Below are 17,646 nucleotides of genomic sequence, written 5' to 3'. Positions count from 1 at the left end.
TTTTGGTCATTTGGCCCTCCCCCCTTCCCCCCTCGTTTACTTTTGTCCATATAAAATTTGGCCAACCCCCCCCCCCCTTCCCCCCTGAAGTCTACGTGGTTTATGGATGATCCCTTAGGGCTATTCATAAACCATGTGATCAAAATGTGGTCAAGTTTCAACCTCCTTCCATTCGTCATCAATGAAAATTCTTATGAACCTTCAATCACCCCCAACCCTTAAAATACCAACCCTGTTTTGTTTTGTTGTTTTATTTGGGATTTTAAGCCTCTAGGGTTTATTCATCCCATAATACCAACCCTTAAGGGGCCGTTCAAATATTACGTAACGCGATTTTCGAGCATTTTAAACCCCCCTCCCTCCCCCCTACGTAACACAATCGTCTCAAAATTTCTAAGCTTAATCCACAAAGCGTAACAAACTGCTATACCCCCTCCCCCCATTGAAAGCGTTACGTTATATTTGAATGATCCCTAAAATACTAAGTGGTCCTCTTCGTGGGTCAGGACAACCCCAAAAAAACATACATTGTTAAATGACTGGGAATTTTAGTTCAAAAGCAGAATATTTCAACTAAATTTAAAGGCTGACAAAATCGGGATAAAATGCTGACAAAATCGGGGATAGACAAAATCGGGGGTAGACATAATCGGGAGCTGACAAAATCGGAACAATACTGTACTATAAAATTCTGTAAATTTATTCGAAAATGAAAACAAAATGTGAAATGATAAGGAGTTTAAAAATGTATTAGTTTTAAGTGAAATCAAACATAACTGATAACTGATTAACTAACAAACCTACATTTATGAAAAAAATTATTATTTTTATCATACTTCATCCAATTAAGGAAAAATATTTTGATGATGATGATGCATGATCTAATAAGTGAAATTCATCAGTTAAAAAAATTAAAACACAGCATTACAAGTAACTTTTAAATTACAGCAGAAAGTGTAAAAAAAAACTTGATTCGGTTTAATGTTGATAATTCATATAAAGCTTTTATTTTTAAGTGCAGAAATTGGTTTAATGATTTTTACTTATTTTCAAAAGTCATTTCAATAACAAAAGCTGTTAGAAATAATTGCATATTTAGATTCGGGGCACTCAAATTAGTTTAAATTACCGTTTAAATTCATTGCATCTCAGAAGAATGTAAATTTTGTGGCTTTGTGTATATTATTAAAACCCTTTTTGCTGAACATTTAGAAGAACAAAAACCACGAAATAACATTGAGTCTGAAATTGTTTTTTAAGAATATTTTATACCAACAAAACATTTGTAATGACATAAACGTTTTTTTTTTAAATTAAAAAATGGTTCGCTTCAAACTCTGTTCTTTTTTTTTTTTTTTTTTTAAATCAACAGATCATATATTGATCCAAATGATATTTAAAAATTAAGAGACTAACTACAAATACAAATCTACACTGAACTTAGAACACTAAGAATTCTTCTTCGGAATACAACCTTCGAAACGTCAAAATCAAAATGCTCTGAGAAGCGGTTAAAAGTCTTGATGACGCCAATTATTGCAGAGTTGGCCCCGTTATTGTTTAGTCTAACAGAAACGAAGAGCTGAAGATCCCGATTCCTCAAACCACGAGGTCGGACACTGAGTGGAAGAACTTCCAAAAGTGCGGGAGAGTCGATTCTTGATGAAAGCAGATCAGCGACGAAAGAAGCACGAGTGGCGGTCCTGCGGGCTTGCAGCGTGTCGATGTCGATCAGGCGGCAGCGGCTTTCGTAGCTGGGAAGTCGAAAAGTTTAAGTGTCGAAGGGCATACCTCAAAAAACGTCGTTGGATGGCTTCGATGCATATGGGCACCAAACCGCAGAAGCATATTCGAGGATCGATCGAACCAGACTGCAGTAAAGACTCTTCAGGCAGTAGATGTCCTTAAAGTTAGTTACACTTCTTAATAAAAACCCATTCAAAAGACAAGGTAGGGTTTGTTTATATCAAGTTTTCAGTTTCAATACAAAAGGTTGATTGTACTGAGAATTGAAATCTACAATCAAAGTTAGTTTCAATTCGTGAACGGCAAATAGTGTTGTAAATCGAAATGCCTTAAGCCAAGGGTGATTTATGTCGAAATTCCACCGGAGGCGAAAAAAATTCTAACTTGCGTGTTAATGTTAACACTTATTTTCAAATACATTTTAAGATCAAGTAACGGAATTGCGGTGGAAATTTTACTTTGAAAACATCTTCATGGGGGGGGGGGGTGTTCGCACGGCCTTGGCCTACAGGAAGCACTAAGAAATCCGATGGTTTTAAGACCTACGGGGTAAGATGATCCCTATGTTGGTGTTCTACGTTTAATTGATGTTTCTTTTGCTCAAAAGTGACACCTTAGCACATTGCGGATCAAATACGAGAATTCTCGTTTTTTCGCTTACCACAAGTGTGATAGCTCGATTGTTATAAATCCAATGATGAAATTATATTCTACACAATTCAACTCAATTAAATTATATTTGCAGAATTTGGTTTAGTGGTTTTAAGATACAGCTTGTTTATGATTTTAACTTGATTATTATAATTCTTCATTAAGGAGTATCCGAAGAGTTAGACCAACAAACACTTTTCACTAAATGTGCAAAAACCTCAGACCCAGCACATTTCTTACACCAAAATGTTTTTGATCAGACGAACCATTTTTGGTACACATAACCTCCGCTATCACGTCGGAACCTGTGAGATCTCAGCTAACATTATGAGACAACTTGTTCGGAAGCAACCCACAAGCCCATGCCAAAAAATTCCGGTGATCAGTTTTTCAGTAGACATCCGATCACTCGTACAATGGAACAAATTTTCGAATAATTGATTAATACATTTCTATTAAAAACAATCAAACAAGGGAAAATTATCATGGACCCGAAAACCACTAACGTTGCCAACCAGACAAAGCCTACTCCTCTGCTAGCGAAAAGGAGTGCTTACAAAACAAAAGAGTTCAATTCGTTCATATACATGGGAGAGCTTTCTTAAAATTGTTCTAAAATTATGGTGTGCTTCGAAAAAAGGCTCAAAAATACACAGTTTACACCCACACCCATAGAAGAGGTTGCAAAAATCCAATGCCTATTTAGCATATCTCTGTGCCGATAATGCGCTGAAATGTGCACTGTGCCGAAGATGATATGTTTGAAAAACCGTAACTGGCATAAGGACTCGGCTCCCAACTAAAATGATGCATGACCACTACATTCAAGCGAAACAAGAAAAACATTTTATGGGATTTCGTTCCCATTGGATAATTCATCCCAGAAACAAGAAAATAAAAATATAAACCACAGCGCCCGTAGGGAGAATCGAACTCAAATCACCAACCATATGGTCTTGCCAGACCGACATCTTAACCAGTGTACTATTTGAGCTTCATGCAGGAAGAGGGATATTTGTCATAGGCATTCTGCCACCGATCAATCACAAAAGGGAACGGGAGTGGAGGAAACGGGAAACCCATTGAATGAGAACTGTGCTTTGCTTACTGCCTGCTATTACATACACACGCTACATATACACAGCTGCTAAAGCCGGGCAGCTTGGCCGGTGCTTGTTTGCCGGTGAATTGAAGGAATATATTCTTGTTGCTTTTGCTACATATACACGCACAGCTTAGCCGTGGTTGTTTGCTGGTGGATTGAATTAGAAGGATGTTTTTGTTGTTGCTTTTGCTACATTCACACGCACAGTGCTCGGTTCGCTGGCTGCCTGGTGGTGGCCGGTATTTATTTCCATCCTTCTTCGTCTTGTGATGCGATAGGGGGGGACGTGAAAGCGTTTTTATTTTGTTTCTTTCAGACATACGCAATTCGGTTAACTTGGGATATTAATGCCGGTGGGAGCAAATCGAATCAGCACCGATCGCGTTATCTTCTTGTACCAATGATGCTACACAGCAAAAATTATTTCCTGTAAAATTACGCAAATGTCCTGTAACAAAAAGGAGCAGGACATTTACCGTTATTTTACAGGTTGATGACATTTATTTTTCGTTAAGCATACAAAATCTCAGGCTAGTAAAATTACAGGCCTGTAAATTCGACCAGACCTGTAAAACGTTCTGCATGTAATTTAATAAATTTTATTTATTGTTATGGAAGTGGAATATCAACGAATAAAACAAAATTTCTTGAATATACAAACTTCATTTATTGACAGTTATAAACCTACTTAGCAAAAAACATAATCATAAATTCTTATGTTTGTTTTTACCTTGTAAATTCAAAGTTTACTCAGTCTAGATATGGCTAGTATGGTTCATTTACATCAGGATCAAGCTTAGCCCTGCGATGAAGGATGAGCGCCGAGTTCATTAGTAAACATTGACATAGCATTGACCACCACAGACGAATCCTTCGGAGCAATCATTTCTACTCGTCAGTTAGGAACGTTCAGCAAAACTAAACCACCCGTCGTGAGGAACTGATGCCTGAAAAGTAAAAAAAATCAATGAGATTCAAAATTAAATTCGTAATCACAATCAGAATCCTCAGAAAGAAATTCACAATATTGCAACGTTTCAAAATTATTGTTTGTTAATGTAAAAACCGATTGTGTAAATTAGGTTTGAGGGAAAACTAACACGGTAATCACGTTTGAATAAAAGCATCAATTTTAATGAACTTACCAATCATCCATTGACACTGCTTGATCGGGGCTTTTGCGAGTCTAAGTTGTGAATAATCTTGGAAATATTTCCGGAGGCTGTCTGCCAGAGTTTATTTCCTATACAGACAAACGGCGAATCTTTTACGCTCGCGAAGCAATGTACTGAATAACGTAACCGGTGGAGGAGGCGCAAAGAAATCATGTCAACCTAAAAGTCCTAAAAAATTATGAGTATTTCACTTAGTGCTAATATTAACATACTATTTACTTAAGAAACGGCTCCTGTTGGATAAATCCGGCTAGGTTGCGGTGATTATCGACAATGCAGTATCCTCGGAAGAACGAATTTACTACCGTAGCGGAATCGAATTAATTTGCCTTCTCCCGGATGCGTATTCTAGCCAGCAGAGCCAAAACACGAGTCCATTTTTCATTTCTAGAAATAAAACCTAAAAATGTTACAAAAAGTGAAACTAAAAAACGATACTAATGACCTACCTCCTGGTTCATTTACGTTGACGATTGTGAAAACCAATTTTGAAGATGCTCATGGTTCCTAAAGATTTTGGGCATTAGCAGCCGGGAACACCACAATGAAAAAAGTCATCGTTGTTGTTTTTGCTCATTGATGCAGATGTTCCGACCGACTGCCTCAACTGAACTACCCGTAGGAAAATTAAATAAATTTGATCGGTGTTGCATCAATCATTTTGGCCGATCAGACCTGACCAGCAACGATGTTCACCGGCATTTCTTCAGCAAAGCAACTTCCGAAGTTGCTCCGGCACTCTCCGGCACAAAACAACATACAACACAACAGGAAAACAAGAAAAACAAAAACCACAAAAACGACAAAAACCGTTCTTTTGACGTCTCGCCTAACCGGGATGCCAAACGCACTTGAATTTGTTTATATATTCCAGTTTATTGGTTTAAAAATAAATTAAAAATTCTTTAATATTACAGCAAATGTCCTGTAACAAAAAGGAGCAGGACATTTGCCGTTATTTTGAAGGTCGAAAAAAATTACGTGTCATCACATTACGCGACACGTAATTTTATTCGACCTGGGAACTACAGTTAATATCAGTCTCCTTTTTGTTACTGGACATTTCCTGTAATATTAAATGATTATTCATATACTTTTGGACAAATCAATTTAAAATTGAATGTTTTATTTAATGACAGGTTGCTTCATTTTAAAGGCAACCTTTTTCAATGACGCGTAATAATCATAATTTTTTTCTGTGTATGTAATTGACTACACGCCATTGGCACAGAGGCTGAATTTTGGGTGCATAGAAGAGGTTGCGAAAATCCAATGCCTATTTAGCACATCTCTGTGCCGATAATGCGCTGGAATGTGCACTGTGCCGTAAACGGTATAATTGAAAAACCGTAACTGGCATAAGGACTCGGCTCCCAACCAAAATGATGACCACTACATTCAAGCGAAACAAGAAAAACATTTAATTGGATTTCCTTCCTATTGGATAATTCATCCCAGAAACAAGAAAATAAAAATTAAAACCACAACGCCATAGTGAGAATCGAACTCACATTACCGATTATATTGTCTTGCCAGTCCGACATTTTAACCAATGTACTATTCGAGCTTCATGCAGGACGAGGGATATTTGTCATAGGGTTTCTGTCACCGATCAATCACAAAATAAAACGCACAACGGCGGCTTCCCGGCGTTTGGCCTCCTTTCAATGCATTCCTTTGTCTTGTGATGGAAACGGGAAAGGGGACGGGAGTGAAGGAACGGGAAACCCATTGAATGAGAACTGTGCGTTGCTTACTGCCTGCTATTACATACACACGCTACATATACACAGCTGCTAAAGCCGGGCAGCTTGGCCAGTGGTTGTTTGCCGGTGAATTGAAGGAATGTTTTTGTTGTTGCTTTTGCTACATACACACGCACAGCTTAGCCGTGGTTGTTTGCCGGTGGATTGAATTAGAAGGATGTTTTTGTTGTTGCTTTTGCTACATTCACATGCACAGTGCTCGGTTCGCCGGGTGCCTGGTGTTGGCCAGTATTTATTTCCATCCTTCTTCGTCTTGTGATGCGATAGGGAGGAACGTGAAAGCGTTTTTATTTTGTTTCTTTCAGACATACGCAATTCGGTTAACTTGGGAGATTAATGCCGGTGGGAGCAAATCGAATCAGCACCGGTCGCGTTATCTTCTTGTACCAATGATGCTATGTAATTGACTACACGCCATTGGCACAGAGGCTGAATTTTGGGTGTAGCCAAAATTTAACGTGCCCATCTTGCCTCGTTTGACCATCATGCGCTTTTCCCCCTAGGTATTGATAATATCTACATTAAATCATCTCGTTATGTTAAAAAATGTCACTGGATTAAATTAGATAAAAATCTCTTGTGTCGTGTTCCATATTTATGCCCTTCTTTAGAAATGATATTGATTTTTCAGTACAATGACTTATTTTATAGTTATTTTTAAAGCGATCCTCATGATTTGATGAGATAAATGCTAAATTATCTTTGTATGTAACAAATTTGATGTAAAAATTGTTTGAGTTGTGTTACTTCGATTATGTATGAGAGACCCCTCCTCATAGTTATAAAGATCTTTCAGTTCTATAAATATTTTTTTTACATCGAAAATTGTTAAGATTCCAAATTTGATAATCGCATAATTAATAAATAAATTGTCATATTTTTACTATTTTTTGTAGGCCCGTGCCGTTTCGAGAATAGTTCTTGGTTATGTGAAAACGTTCTTGTGTACTTCTCGGTGAAAATCTCTCAACAATTTTCAGAGTTTAGTCGTATTTATATTGATTTATCGAAAAAACATACTTCCTCCATTGCTATAAATCATTTCGTTATTTCAGCAAAAATTACTTGAATATTATTTGAGATGAAGGGATTGATCACCGTAATTTATGTTTGTTTTGAAATTTATCGACCTTATCGGTGAAAAGTGATGTCCTTTGAAGTAAGAATATCTTAAGACTAGGAAATTTTATAGACGGAAAGTTAGAATAAATGAAAGATGGTATACATGGTAAAAGGATGAAAATCCCATAAAATGTTGCTATTGTTTCGCTTAAATGTTTGAATGTAGTGGTCCTGCACCATTTTGCCAGAGAGCTTTCAGTGCATTTTCGGCAAATTGTTAGCTCCGATCGGTATTAAAATTTTACAGCCTTTTATTTGGGTGTAAGCCATGAACAAGTTTTGGGTGTACCGCGAGAAATGGGGGCCCGCGCAAGAGTAGTTTTTTTTTGGTGTTGCGGATTTTTATCTATACATCGCAGCCGCAGCACTACAACAATAAGTTGTTCAAGTAGGTACCTAAGTCCGCTCAACGATCCGCGAGAGAACATCAGAGCTACAACAGACACTCATCGTTCGTCAGTTGAGTTGAGTTGAGGTGACCGGACCGTTGTTGTTCTCCGAGGCGATCTGCACGGGTCGCTGGCACCATTGGCCGAGTATCGAGGTGACTTCCGACCAGTTTAGCTGATGTTGCCACCGTCAACATAAACAGCTGGATCACAGAGACGAACCATCCTCCGGTTTTTTTTTTGTCTTCTGCTGTGTGTACTGACTGTATAAATAAATTCATACCCGATATAGCGGTAGTCGACATTCCACGGGTTGATCGTCGTTTCCCGTCCGTGATCATCGTCGTCGACGTCGTCGTTGTTTGTTAGTTGATTCACGTTTCCAGATGTACCGAGGGCACTTACGACGCTCTTAAAGTGGATGGAAAGTGCAGTGCGCATGTTCAATTTTCGTTTGTTTGTGACCCAGCTGAACTGTATAGTTAGTTAGGAGCTCTTGAGCGTTTAATCTGTACCTTGATAGCTTCCAAAGCTTCTCCAAGTGGGAGACCGAAAGAGGGTGGGATCGTTATGTGTGTCTTTTTTCGTGCCTCCGACCTGTCTCTCTTGCATAAAGTAGATCACCACAGTGAGTGAGGCTGCTGGCGGCATGCAGTGATTGGCAGTGTCGAGAGATGGTAGTGGCTCCTAATATGCATTGAATGCGGGAAAGTTGTCACGTCAACTAAGTCCCAGCCAAGTTACTAACTGAGCCTCGCTAAGTTGTGGGATCATCTACGGTGCAACTACAATTTCGAGTGAAGCTTTTCATACATATAATATGAACTAGTTAGTTGCTGCTGCATTTGATGATACTTGTGTACATCGAAACATCATGAAACAGTGAAGTGATGTGATATGTGATGCAGCTTCGTTTCGTTTCGGATCGGATCGGATGTGCTAACGAATAATGCAAACAATTGACCGCCATCACTTCCAACGTAGTCTGTTAGATAAAAAAAAATCAACGTGTGATAGTAATCAACCGGCTTTGTGTGTAACGAGCAAGTGGCAAGGTGAAAAGATTTGATTAGATATGTGATATACATTGTGTGTGCTGAGTGCTGAGCAGAAGACCAACAGTGTTCAACAAAATATAAGTGAAAATTCGATAGCGAAAAAAAACTAGATTTACTTTTATTCAATTTCGGAACGGGACGGTGGGTTGAAATTGGCGAATAATTACGCCGGATGGAAATTGAACGCAGATGATATAGTAGGTAGTTACAAGATCCAGATGATTATGGTGGAATTTGGATTTCACGAAGCTGAACAGAAGACCGCATTGTCAAAACGACGCAATTCCGGAACCTGCACATCGTTACTCCATCGTCAATTCGCTGCTCCACTGTTATTATTAACGGTAAAGATCACTTTCGGATTTTTTTTTGTTTTTTTTTTCATTAGGTATACTTTTGCCCAAAAAACCACCCGAACCGGCCAAGACAGATAGTTCAGCCGGAGTGTGTCCAATCTCAACTCGTTCGCTGTCGAATTTCTTTGTGAATTTCTTTTCCCCTGAAAAAGAGCCATTCACAGCGATCCAATTTTAATCACAACTCGCTGCGACTTCGGAGTGCCGTAACCTAGGCCAAACCAAGCCAAGGCAAGCCAGGGGCTCGATGATCGATGTCGATGCCTATTGGGCTGCTGTTTTTCCTCCATCTTTCTCCAGTGAACGAACAGAAAGATACAGTTTTAAATTGTTTTTGAAAGCACGCCGAAACCTGAGCCTGAACTGAGCATATTTGACGCGTTTGATCGGTTGAAATTGATGCTCCCTCTAGAGCAACTTGCAAACAAATCCAAGTTAATTTGTTATGATGGGATTTAAACAATAATTCCCCTGATATCTAACCGTAGCGTTCGATGTGCCACCTTAATGTCATTTGTATGGAATAGTAGACTGAGTCGATTTGGAGTAATTTTGAATTGAACTTAACTTTTTACCTTATTATGCAAAAAAGTAATTAGCTGTTTAACAGGGATATGCCTTTTCTCATTGATAAACAACAAATTCAATTGACATCACTGCTGGCTGCCTAACGAGGTATTGCATTTACTCATATGTACGTTACTTAAAAATTCTGTAAAAAATCATGGATGAGTTATGAACCAAAACTAAGCTTTTTAGACCCCAGGGTTTGAGAAATAACACCTCTCTCAGATGTCTCCGGTCATATATGATGGCAGATTCGAATTGCTGAAAATGTTACGTATGATAAGTATTGATTTCGGTCTTGATTTTTTTTTTTTTTTAGATTTTGGGTGTAAACTTTCCTATTTTGCAACGGTTTTGAAGCTAGATTTTTTTATCTCACTTATGAAGAGATCAATCAAAATAAATCCCAAAATTTTCTTTTACAGCTAATTTTATTAGAAACTAAAAAAAATTATAAGTGACGAATTCTTTTTTCTCATTTTGACCCCAGTGCAAGGTTTCGAAAACGCTCTCCAAAAAAAAACATTTTTAGTTCATACTCTTTTCTAAAACAACTTCAAGAATTGCCAATATTTTCGAAAACATTTCTGTCAAAATTGATATATGTACCTAGCTCATTTCTATTTTTGCTTTCCAGACAGTGAATCATATAAATGAGGAACTTTTTAAATTCCTTTGTTTATAATTCCTTCGGCACAAAGCCGTAGGAAGAACCGACTCATGAGGGGGTGTTTTGGTGACTGATTTTTACCTATGCTTTTTTGCCAAATAATTCACTAATACAAAAAAAAACAAATGATGTTTGTAACTATATGATTATTCATTTTTAAGTAGTTTGACATTGAAAGTTTTCGTATTAAATCGTAACTTTGGAAAATTAGTCCTAAACCTAAAAGGTGAGCTAAATTCGCATCCATCGATGGTTTAAATCTTGAATTTGCTTAAGATAGATCAAACTTAGTTGATTTGGGTTTAAAATATGCTTTTTAGAAGAGCATTTTTTTGTCTTAAAAAAACTTATTCTATACTCAAATCAAACAAGTCCAATCTTCGAAACTATTTTGCACATTCAAAGATTTTGATTTTGATGAAAATAAATCAAGTTAACAAAAAAGAAAGAAATAAAATTCATCAGATATTCGGATATAATTTTCTTGATGCAAACTTGAATCAAAAAATGATTTTTTATGAAATTTTGCTTAAAAAAACTTCAATATTAATACATTGACGGGACAAATATGAGATATCTCGTTTCTTCGCTCCCCAACAATGTGCTACACTTCGAAATGCAACTCGAAAGGACTGAATTTGAGTGTTAAACTTAATTCGACAAAATTGAACACACAAATGTGTTAACAATTTATGTTAATAGTAAAATTTATTTACAAGTTCAACCTTTCTCTGAATTTTCAATCTGAATTCTGAACCTGAATTCAAAAATTGCGCTTTGAATCATTATACGAATTTTCATAAAATTTCTGAAATGTACAAAAAATAACGATTTCCGAATCTTATTTCAGATAAGAATTTTATGACTAAGTTTTAAAGCCCTCACTCATAAATCTTTTATGTATATTTTGTAGATCAGTTTTAATCTAAATCCATTATTCCTAACGTAGGCGTTTGCTGAACCGGGCAGCACGCGTTTTTTTTCGGCTTCGAATATTTTCCAAAAATTTACGGAAATTTCATGGGTTTTTTATCAAATTCGATTAAATTTATGTTGATAAGGTAGTGAAATTGATGGTTCCAAAGTTGGATATGATTAGAGTGCTGCTATTCAAGAAGCATTCATTAATTTCAACAATTTAATAATGAACGGAATGGAAATGTGCGATGCATGCGGTAATTCAAGAATGAAGAAAAACTTTAGTGCTTAAAACATTTATTGAGAAGATTCAAGGAAGATGAGCACAGCCCGCATACTAAAAAACTATATCTCAAACAGTATTTACGATACATCAACAGCTTCAGAAAAAGTGACTGTCTTTGTAAACGTAGCTATTAAATTAAACCTTAGATCGACAACGATAAGAACGAAACACGAACGTTCATGTGGAAAAGTGATGGTATCTGGTACGGTGGATAAATAATATGAACGATTTACTTCAATTTCTCTATAATGTAAAATTGATCTCGAACCGTTACCCATAGCGTCCATAACTTACGTCAAAAATTGGCCGAAATGCAGATCAGAGCTGCCAGGTGATTTTGCCCAAAATCAGCATACATTTATGAGAATATCTATATAAAACATTTTCATTAAATTAAGAATATAAATACCAAGCAGCATTATAAGTTCAAGACGGTCCAATGAATCCAAATTTCAAGTTTTAGCTCAGCTGATTCAACGTCCTATGAATTGAGTTTAACGTATTACATTTATCAATAAATTATATAGAGATGTCAAGCGGTCTTTTAAACCCTACAAACTTAAGTTAAAAAACATTTCTTTTTTTCATTTCTTTTTATGTAAAATATGTATATTTTGATAACTACCTCCTACCTCTGATTAAAATAAGGGGTGAAATTATGAATCTTTCCATAATCCCGCCCAAGGTTATGCGTGAACGGACCAAGCTACTTTTGAAATGTATGAAAATATTTCAGAAAAAAGGCAAAGATCATGTTTGCTTGTTTGTTTTTATTTCATAAATTTATCATGAAATGATTTGATATCATAAAACTCAAGTTTGAATTTGATAATAATAAATTGTAAATATATGTATATTATTTTATATTCAAAAGAGATAGATCTAATTAAATATGTAAGCATGAATCATATGTAAGAACATGATCTCAATATCTGGAGTAAAAATTTTTTTATGGTTCTTATATGATCATAGAGATATAACATGTCGATGAAATTAGCGAACAAATTAAAAAACTTTGTTCTGAAAGAATCGATTTGCCTGGCACCACTGTCCACAGACGAAAAGTTTACGCTCGGGAATTCGGAATCGCGATGCATTTTAGCCGTCCGGTTTTGCTCGATTTGATAAATTCATCCCCAAAAGTATGGTGTAAAATCTATAAACCGCGAAACATAAATTGCAAAACATTAGGTGAGTTGTATAAATTTCCATTATTTTCAGTTGTTTTCACCGTATCTCGCGTACCTATTTCATTTTCAGAAACCCATCGACTACACATCGAGGAAATGGCGGCTGAAAACTCGCCCCGCTGGGGGGAAATTTTGCATTCCAGCAACGAATCAATCAAGTGCGTCCGGCCGGTCCAGCCCGGCTGGTGGTGTTTAAAGCTCCTTCGACCAGCCCCGTTGGCCTCGCGTGCAGAATATTCCAAAAGAAAAGGAACTTTGCAATGGAACCAATCGGATCTCAACCATCATCGCATTTCTCGCACCGGGAGTGTATTAAATGGCCCTACATTGCCAATTGCCTTTCCACGAGGATATGGTATTAATATTGTATGTGATGTTTGAAATTGTGAAAACACAACGAAAAAATCAATAAAAAGTGTTGTTTTCAAAACCTTAGATTCCGTGTTTTCATTTAGCAAAAGGAAAACAAAAAATTTATGCATGTAAGCGTGCTTTATTAGACGTACGGTTTAGAGGAAAGTCTGAATAAAGTTGGAAGAACGCTATGACAGATCGTTAAAAACCATTTCTGTAAACATTTCGTTATAGCAGAACATTAAGAAAAACTATAACAGTTATAGTTCGATGAATGGGATACGTTTTCAATAAGCAGATTTTGGATCTTAACCTAACTGTAAGTAGAATAGTTTTTCCATACAACGATTTTAACAGTTTTTAACAGTTACATAACCTAACAACATATTTAAAATAAAGTCAATTCGGAATTCACGATTCAAGTTATGTATTTTACGATTTCGACTATCGTTTGCTAAAAGTTTTTTTACGCTTCATCAAATCGTCGTTTGACTATTCAGAAAATCGTTTGGTAACAATCCTCATTTATGCGGGAGGATATTTGGTGGAAGTTCCTCTGTAAGATCTTTATCTGATCTCTTTCAAATCGTGGGAAGATACCTTCTTGATGCGGATTTTGCTGCTTAGAATTTGGTGAGCTCGTTCCTTGCAAATTCTTAGTTACCATCTGCAATTTTGTCATCAAATGAATCTGTGTCAAGAGGAGATTATGTAGTGAATAATATAAAATTTTGTATCAAAGTGATAATAGATAAGATAGAAATTATAAATTGGAAACAGGTTAATAACTGCGATCGTCGGTATTGGGAGTTTTTTTTTCTTTTCCATGCTTTTGTCAAACTGCAGTCTGGTAGTGCTACGCTTGCTGCGACCTTAACTACTTTTTGAATTCTGTGCAGTGTGGTTGTTCAATCCTGCCGTAAAAGGGTTAGAATGCTTCATTTTTTTACATTCAATTTAATTTTAAAAGAATTGCGATTAATAAATGTAATAAGACATACTTGATTTCTGTGTTTAAATGTTTTTCATTATGTTTTAATGTTTTCTCGTATAGAGATAATCATACTTGTTTAGACTTAAAAATAAGGTGGCGATGGAAAGATTCTCAGTATTTCTTTGATAACATCTGGTGAATTACAGGTGGTAACAATATGTAAAACATATGTAGACATTTTGTATTTATTATTGTTTATAAAGTAATATTCTGTGGTCTTTAAATTAAATTTTTGTTTTCCATTATTAAGATTTTTTTCGAAGTTAGTCATTGTAGTGAATAATTTACTTAAACATAACGAAAATTCTTGATGTTGGTGTAGATAGATTTTCGGGAAAACCGGTAATAGAATTCGAGTTCAATCCGTGCATTTTTGTCGATTTGTGGAGTGAAGAAGATGTCTATTTAGATCCGGAAGGATTTTTTTATCGATTTGAATTAAAAATTCAAAGAAAGTTATTTTGAATCAGTGATGAAGGTGGAGAAACTTAGTGATTTTTTTAAAGTTTATTTTCTTTCTGACAAGGGAGATTATTTCCGGGTACAGTAGTAAAATAAGAGTGCCAGCGTCGAAGCTTTTTCCTGTAGATTGCTTGGATTTCTTCAAGGCGAAAGGAATCAACAAAGGAATAAAATCAGCTAAGTACCACTTGAACATTGATCGTTTTAAATTTCATTATATTAAATAATAAAATAGCTTAACTCTATTATTGGGGACTAGTGGGGGATTGGACAGGGCATCAAACGAGCGGAAAACTGATATACAATGGATTGTGGGTTCAAGCCAGCCGGAGTATCTCGGCAAATTTGGAATCTGGAATAGGTTTCTTAGGGACCTTTCCAGGTATCTTTATTTGTTTCGAACAGTTTGAAGTGAGTAAGATGAGTCAAACCTGTCCCAAGCCAGTGGTAACGGACCCCTTGGTTGTGCTGCAATTATTGTTTGTGAGTTAAGCATGAACAATATTTGAATGTGCGATCGAGACTTCCCGTACCGACTCGGGTCGAAAGACCTATCAGCCACTGCGCACTGGTTGGTTTAACATACATACATACATACATACATACATACATACATACATGATTGTTTATAAAGTAATATGGCTTAACTCTATTGGGGATTAGTGGGGGGTAGGACAGGGCATCAAACGAGCGGAATACTGATATACAATGGATTGTGGGTTCAAGCCAGCCGGAGTATCTCGGCAAATTTGGAATCTTGAGTAGATTGCTCACGTACCTATTCAGGATTTTAATTGGTTTCGGACAGTTGGAAGGGAGTGAGATGAGTCAAACCTGTCCCAAGCCAGTGGTAACGGACCACTGCAATTATTGTTGATGAGTTAAGCATGAACAATATTTGAATGTGCGATCGAGACTTCCCGTACCGACTCGGGTCGAAAGACCTATCAGCCACTGCGCACTGGTTGGTTTAACATACATACATACATACATACATACATACATACATACATACATACAGGTTTAATCTAAATCCATTATTTGAATTATTTATTTTTATTTTCTATTGTGAATCAGAAATGAAATATGAATTTACAAGGATTTGAATCTGACCTTTTAATTTTGGATCGCCATTTCGATGCTTTGAATTTTTTAATTTTGTGTAAGAATTAAGTTTAAGAACTTTGAATTTGAATGTAAAATTATGCAAATGCTAAAACAAATTTGAACCAGGATTTCGAAGCAGCTTTCCTTTTTTTAAATTCTTATGATTATTCGAACTGGATATCAAGAATCCTGAACTGGTTACAGAATCCGAAATACGAAAAAAAGGAATACAATTTTGGTTTTGGGAATTATCAAATAAGAACCTTCGAAATGCGTTAGATTTATTTCAAAGTTTAATTTTCAGACATGAATTTCGATTAACAAGTGAGAAAATTTTTAAAGAGTGTAGCGGAATTTTGGTCTTGGGATAGATTTTTGAGGTTTTGGCACTAGTTTTTAATCTATATTGTAATTCTTGATTAACCTTACTCTATTATCATGATTTGGTTCTGAATTCGAAATTTTGAGTAAAAAGAGAATACCCCGATAGCTATTTTGGATCATCCTTTTCACGTGTTGGTGCTGATTTGTTTTATTATAAAGAATAAAAATAATGACTAAGTCATTGATATCGGTTTCCTACGTCGCCGTTTTAAAGTCTTCTGCCAAGTTAGTTTTGTCATACGGTTTTTTACCCAGAGAAGGGGATTTGTTCACCCACGTGAGGAGCTAGAAAAAAGACAATAGCACTAAAGATAATTTACGAACGAAAGTTAAGTAAAATGGAACGAAAACGCCAACTTCAGTTGAAGTGAATTGAAATTCTAATCATAGTAAGCGCGCCTACATCAGAAAAATTCAAACTCAACCCAGCAGCCATATTTCACGGTAAAATATTAATGAATGTCTCCGGACCTAGCCTAACTGTAGGCAGACTTCTTGCTGATCACCGATCGCAGCAACCCGTGAGCCATAAGGAAGAACGTTCTGTGGACAGTAAAAGTAGTAACGCACCGAACGCGCTATAGGCTACAGGAGTCGATTATGAACAGCCACACGAGCGAATGTCACGGTCATCGCAGCAACCATATGCTAGCAAAATTATTATTTTGGTTTATCTAAAAGGCAAACGGGTTTTCCAAAATCGGAATTTGCTACTATTCGCGGATAGGATTGTCTGATTGTGTTACTGTCAGCTAAGAAACCGCGTAAATTTACACCTTAATGACATCATTTTTCCAGTGAACATCAATTTCCGACTGGTGTGTGCAAACAACACAGCGATCGAGCGAGAAAAGTCGTTTTGCAGCTTTGCGAGGGAACCGGACATTTGCGATAAACTTCGATGTGAACCTACCATGTAGTCATATGAGGCGAGGCGCACAAAATAAAAATCCATCGCGCATTCGATATCGAGTTATCATCAACGCAGCAGCGCGTAATCGTTGACTCGTAAAGGCCCGGTTTGGCCAAAACAATTGACCGTCGCGTCGTCGCTCGTATGTGTAGACCAAGGTTGCCGAAAAAAATTCTGTGTTTTTGACAAAAATAATTCTGAATTTCTGTGATTTTACCCAAAAATTCTGTGATGGGTTTCTGTGATGCTATTTCCTTGAATTTCATTGAAAATTCATGATAAATTGGGTCTTTTTCACATTTTAGTTGCATTAAATCAATTAACATTTCTGATCTTATCATACCCTTTTAATTCCAAGTAAGAATTTTAATTTTGATACTGTCCAAAAAAAATTATAATTTCGGAAATCCATTCAAAATTTAAAAATTCTGTG

At 36.4% G+C, this 17,646-nt stretch overlaps 1 protein-coding gene across 2 annotated transcripts in view; it reads left to right on the top strand.

Annotated features, from left to right (window-relative positions):
• The window catches only part of LOC129745447 (echinoderm microtubule-associated protein-like 2), a 67,357-nt gene that overhangs the window by 5,420 nt on the left and 44,291 nt on the right, over positions 1–17,646 (top strand). Inside the window, exon 1 of one of the 2 annotated variants that reach the window (XM_055738533.1) lies at positions 8,043–9,356. The exons of the other annotated variant lie outside the window; for it this stretch is intronic. The gene's annotated coding sequence lies outside the window, so the exon portion shown is untranslated. Of the gene's footprint in view, positions 1–8,042; positions 9,357–17,646 lie in introns of those variants that run through there. 2 annotated transcript variants of the gene reach the window in all.

Source organism: Uranotaenia lowii, chromosome 2 (genome assembly GCF_029784155.1).
Source record: "Uranotaenia lowii strain MFRU-FL chromosome 2, ASM2978415v1, whole genome shotgun sequence".
NCBI lineage: Eukaryota > Metazoa > Arthropoda > Insecta > Diptera > Culicidae > Uranotaenia > Uranotaenia lowii.
This window is presented reverse-complemented; position numbering and strand designations above follow the sequence as displayed.